This window comes from Nomascus leucogenys, chromosome 3 (genome assembly GCF_006542625.1).
Source record: "Nomascus leucogenys isolate Asia chromosome 3, Asia_NLE_v1, whole genome shotgun sequence".
Taxonomy (NCBI): Eukaryota; Metazoa; Chordata; class Mammalia; order Primates; family Hylobatidae; genus Nomascus; species Nomascus leucogenys.
In genome coordinates, this window is record NC_044383.1 from 88,820,861 (window position 1) to 88,826,669 (window position 5,809).

The 5,809-nt window shown below is 44.1% G+C and overlaps 1 pseudogene across 1 annotated transcript; it reads left to right on the top strand.

Moving 5' to 3' along the window:
- The first annotated feature begins 511 nt into the window (after positions 1-511).
- LOC105739555 lies at positions 512-3,240 on the top strand (annotated as a pseudogene). Its single transcript, XR_004027859.1, has one exon. The product of XR_004027859.1 is annotated as an alpha-internexin pseudogene (transcript).
- Positions 3,241-5,809: the final 2,569 nt, after the last annotated feature.

Consider the following 5,809-nt stretch of genomic DNA (forward strand, 5'->3'; position numbering starts at 1 on the left):
CTCATGGGTAGGAAGAATCAATATCGTGAAAATGGCCATACTGCCCAAGCTAATGTATAGATTCAATGCCATCCCCATCAAGCTACTAATGACTTTCTTCACAGAATTGGAAAAAACTACTTTAAAGTTCATATGGAACCAAAAAATAGCCCGCATCGCCAAGTCAATCCTAAGTCAAAAGAATAAAGCTGGAGGCATCACGCTACCTGACTTCAAACTATACTACAAGGCTACAGTAACCAAAACAGCATGGTACTGGTACCAAAACAGAGACATAGATCAATGGAACAGAACAGAGCCCTCGGAAATAATGCTGCATATCTACAACTATCTGATCTTTGACAAACCTGACAAAAACAAGCAATGGGAAAAGGATTCCCTATTTAATAAATGGTGCTGGGAAAACTGGCTAGCCATATGTAGAAAGCTGAAACTGGGCCCTGCCTGCCGCGCCTCTCCTTTCTTCTGTAGCTCCCGCGGAAGCCGCACGTCCGGCCCGGATCCCCGCACCATGAGCTTCGGCTAGGAGCACTACCTGTGCTCCTCCTCCTCCTACCGCAAGGTGTTCGGGAATGGCTCTCACCTGTCCGCCCGCCTCTCCGGGGCCGGCGGCGAGGGCGGCTTCCGCTCTCAGTCGCTGTCCCGCAGCAATGTGGCCTCAACGACCGCTTCGCCGTGTTCATCAAGAAGGTGCATCAGCTGGAGACGCAGAACCGCGCGTTGCAGGCCGAGCTGGCCGCGCTGCGACAGCGCCACGCCGAGCCGTCGCGCGTCGGCGAGCTCTTCCAGCCAGAGCTGCGCGAGCTGCGCGAGCTGCGCGCGCAGCTGGAGGAGGCCAGCTCGGCTCGCTCGCAGGCCCTGCTGGAGCGCGACGGGCTGGCCTAGGAGGTGCAGCGGCTGCGGGCGCGCGCGAGGAGGAGAGCCGCGGACGAGCACGCCCTGAAGACGCAGCAGCGCGACGTGGGCGGCGCCACGCTGGCCCGCCTGGACCTGGAGAAGAAGGTGGAGTCGCTGCTGGACGAGCTGGCCTTCCTACGCCAGGTGCACGACGAGGAGGTAGCGGAGCTGCTGGCCACGCTGCAGGCGTCGTCCGTCACAGGCCGCGGCCGAGGTGGACAAGGCTGTGGCTAAACTAGACCTGACCTCGGCTCTGAGGGAGATCCGCGCCCAGTATGAGTCCCTGGCCGCTAAGAACCTGCAGTCCGCGGAAGAATGGTACAAGTCCAAGTTTGCCAACCTGAACGAGCAGGCGGCGCGCAGCACCGAGGCCATCAGGGCCAGCCGCGAGGAGATCCACGAGTACCGGCGCCAGCTGCAGGCGCGCACCATCGAGATCGAGGGCCGGCGCAGAGCCAAGGAGTCCTTGGAGAGGCAGATCCTGGAGCTGGAGGAGCGGCACAGTGCCGAGGTAGCTGGCTACCAGGATAGCATTGGGCAGCTGGAGAATGATCTGAGGAACACCAAGAGTGAGATAGCACGCCACCTTCGGGAATACCAGGACTTGCTCAATGTCAAAATGGCTCTTGACATTGAGATAGCTGCTTACAAGAAACTGCTGGAAGGCGAGGAGACATGTTTTAGCTCCAGTGGGTTAAGCATTTCAGGGCTGAATCCACTTCCCAATCCAAGTTATCTGCTCCCACCTGGAATCCTCAGTTCTACAACCTCCAAAGTCTCATCCACAGGGCTATCACTTAAGAAAGAGGAGGAGAAGGAGGAGGCATCTAAGGTAGCCTCTAAGAAAACCTCCCAGATAGGGGAAAGTTTTGAAGAAATATTAGAGGAGACAGTAATATCTACTAAGAAAACCGAGAAATCAAATATAGAAGAAACCACCATATCAAGCCAAAAAATGTAATTCCATTGCTTCGAAAAAGTTAATGCTTAAGAGGGAATGATATGCATTTGACTTGTTAAACAGCCTATTCCTGAACCATAACAGCTGCCACCACTATAAAATGTCTTCAAGGCTTCAGTCTCATATTTAGTATTGAATACTTACATTCTCTAATAAGAAAACCACCCCTTAGATTGAAGTAAACTGCAGTCCTGGAGCAATCACAGATGAGTTATCTAAGAATACAGCTTTCTGAACTTCAGCTCACGCTTCACAGTGATTGATGATTCAGGTGCAGAGGAAGTACAAACTAAGGTGCTAAATCTGTGATCATCGTCATTTGCTGTGAACTGAAATTAAAACTATTCACGCTACCCAGCCATTACCCAGCTAAATAATCTTACTCTAGATACCTAAAACATAAGATCACTGCCAGAGACAAACTAATGGTCCACACCCAATTCCACTCTGATAGAATTATTCACAAATAATAGGTGTTTGTTTAATGGACACTTTTCACCTCCCTCAATTCCATATATCCTTTTCTTCCATGTAGGAAAAAAATAGTCTAGTGTAGTATTCTTCCCTTTTAAACACATTTTGGTTCTTCTCAAAGAACTTACCCCCATTCGCTCTCTGCTCAGTGGGTAAAATTAGATGCATGTTGACCATGTCTATGACTCGTGTAATTACTTATCCCTGCCCATTTCATATTCTTTCAATTCTGTAAGTTAAAAAAATGGCAGTGATGAATTTTAAGGGTTTCCCCCAACATATGAAATAATGAAAAGAATCCCTAGACTTTAGGCTTTCAGCTTACACAAATCTATTTAATTAGGAGAAAAAACTATTAAGGATGTAGCTTTTCACTTTTACTTTAGAAGCACAGTAAATATCCCAAACTGTGGTGAAGCTGACCTTAGATTTAGTAGTATAAGCTAGAAGAAGTGAGTGTTTCTATGAGTGGAAAAAGCCAAGTGTCATTTATGTGTCAGTTCATTTGTGGTGATATAGAATTAGCTTTTTCATCCCCTTACCCTTAGAATCCACGTATTCCCCTTCTCACTAGTCTAGGTCCTAAAGAGGCCTGGCTTTCACTCTCCTATGCCTTTTACAACTGCTAAGTGTAGGATATTTTCTCACCAGGACACAATGCTACCACCCCAAAGTAAAAGAAACCACTTCTGCTCAATCAACACTACCAGCGTATATATAAGAAAGAAATCTTTCTCTTTTCTAAAAGACTTCCCCAACACTTACCCCATGGCTGCACAGTTGGTGGGATCCTGCCAGAGAGGAAGAGACACTCAGACCAGAGAAGGGGTGTGCATGCGCCTACTCACTTGCTAGAAGTAGATTCTGGACAGTCAGCTCTTCATCTGCCCAACTGTGTAGCATCTGCATTGCTCAGTCTTTTATGTGTGCCAAGGCTGATGCAGGATTTGTTCTCTGCCCAGCAGTCACTTCTGCCAGAGCTGAAGAGTTGCCCTGTCTCTGTTCCATGTCTCCTTTAAGAGCTCTGGTGATAAGGACATAATGCTTTTACTGAACTTTCTTATCCTAGCACATGCTTCAATAGTTCAAGGAACTTGAAAAATACTTTTCTCTTCTTCCTTACCTTTACCCCATACCTGTCTTTACTCCTCACACTTACTGTAAGACATTAGTAACATAAGAAATTAAAAGTCATACGAATCCCACCAAAAAAAAAAAAAAGCTGAAACTGTATCCCTTCCTTACACCTTATACAAAAATTAATTCAAGATGGATTAAAGACTTACATGTTTGACCTAAAACCGTAAAAACCCTAGAAGAAAACCTAGGCAACACCATTCAGGACACAGGCATGGGCAAGGACTTCATGTCTAAAACACCAAAAGCAATGGCAACAAAAGCCAAAATTGACAAATGGGATCTAATTAAACTAAAGAGCTTCTGCACAGCAAAAGAAACTACCATCAGAGTGAACAGGCAACCTAGAAAATGGGAGAAAATTTTTGCAACCTACTCATCTGACAAAGGGCTAATATCCAGAATCTACAATGAACTCAAACAAATTTACAAGAAAAAACCAAACAACCCCATCAAAAAGTGGGTGAAGAACATGAACAGACACTTTTCAAAAGAAGACATTTATACAGCCAACAGACACATGAAAAAATGCTCATCATCACTGGCCATCAGAGAAATGCAAATCAAAACCACAGTGAGATACCATCTCACACCAGTTAGAATGGCCATCATTAAAAAGTCAGGAAACAACAGGTGCTAGAGAGGATATGGAGAAATAGGAACACTTTTACACTGTTGGTGGGACTGTAAACTAGTTCAACCATTGTGGAAGTCAGTGTGGCTATTCCTCAGGGATCTAGAACTAGAAATACCATTTGATCCAGCCATCCCATTACTGGGTATATACCCAAAGGACTATAAATCATGCTGCTATAAAGACACGTGCACACGTATGTTTATAGCGGCACTATTCACAATAGCAAAGACTTGGAACTAACCCAAATTTTGGGCTGAGACAATGGGGTTTTCTAGATATACAATCATGTCATCTGCAAACAGGGACAATTTGACTTCCTCTTTTCCTAATTAAATACCCTTTATTTCCTTCTCCTGCCTGATTGCCCTGGCCAGAACTTCCAGCACTATGTTGAATAGGAGTGGTGAGAGAGGGCATCCCTGTCTTGTGCCAGTTTTCAAAGGGAATGCTTCCAGTTTTTGCCCATTCAGTATGATACTGGCTGTGGGTTTGTCATAGATAGCTCTTATTATTTTGAGATACGTCCCATCAATACCTAATTGATTGAGAGTTTTTAGCATGAAGGGTTGTTGAATTTTGTCAAAGGCCTTTTCTGCATCTATTGAGATAATCATGTGGTTTTTGTCTTTGTTTCTGTTTATATGCTGGATTACATTTATTGATTTGCGTATGTTGAACCAGCCTTGCATCCCAGGGATGAAGCCCACTTGATCATGGTGGATAAGCTTTTTGATGTGCTGCTGGATTCGGTTTGCCAGTATTTTATTGAGGATTTTTGCATTAATGTTCATCAAGGATATTGGTCTGAAATTCTCTTTTTTGGTTATGTCTCTGCCAGGCTTTGGTATCAGGATGACGCTGGCCTCATAAAATGTGTTAGGGAGGATTCTCTCTTTTACTATTGATTGGAATAGTTTCAGAAGGAATGGTTCCAGTTCCTCCTTGTACCTCTGGTAGAATTTGGCTGTGAATCCATGAGGTTCTGGACTCTTTTTGGTTGGTAAGCTATTGATTATTGCCACAATTTAAGAGCCTGTTATTGGTCTATTCAGGGATTCAACTTCTTCCTGGTTTAGTCTTGGGAGGGTGTATTTGTCGAGGAATTTATCCATTTCTTCTAGATTTTCTAGTTTATTTGCATAGAGGTGTTTGTAGTATTCTCTGATGGTAGATTGTATTTCTGTGGGATCAGTGGTGATGTCCCCTTTTTCATTTTTTATTGCATTTATTTGATTCTTCTCTCTTTTCTTCTTTATTAGTCTTGCTAGCGGTCTGTCAATTTTGTTGATATTTTCAAAAAAACAGCTCCTGGATTCACTAATTTTTTGAAGGGTTTTTTGTGTCTCTATTTCCTTCAGTTCTGCTCTGATTTTAGTTATTTCTAGCCTTCTGCTAGCTTTTGAATGTGTTTGCTCTTGCTTTTCTAGTTCTTTTGTGATGTTACGGTGTCAATTTTGGATCTTTCCTGCTTTCTCTTGTGGGCATTTAGTGCTATAAATTTCCCTCTACACACTGCTTTGAATGTGTCCCAGAGATTCTGGTATGTTGTGTCTTTGTTCTCATTGGTTTCAAAGAACATCTTTATTTCTGCCTTCATTTCCTTATGTACCCAGTAGTCATTCAGGAGCAAGTTGTTCAGTTTCCATGTAGTTGAGCGGTTTTGAGTGAGTTGTTTTTTTTTTTTTTTTTTTTTTTTTTTGAGA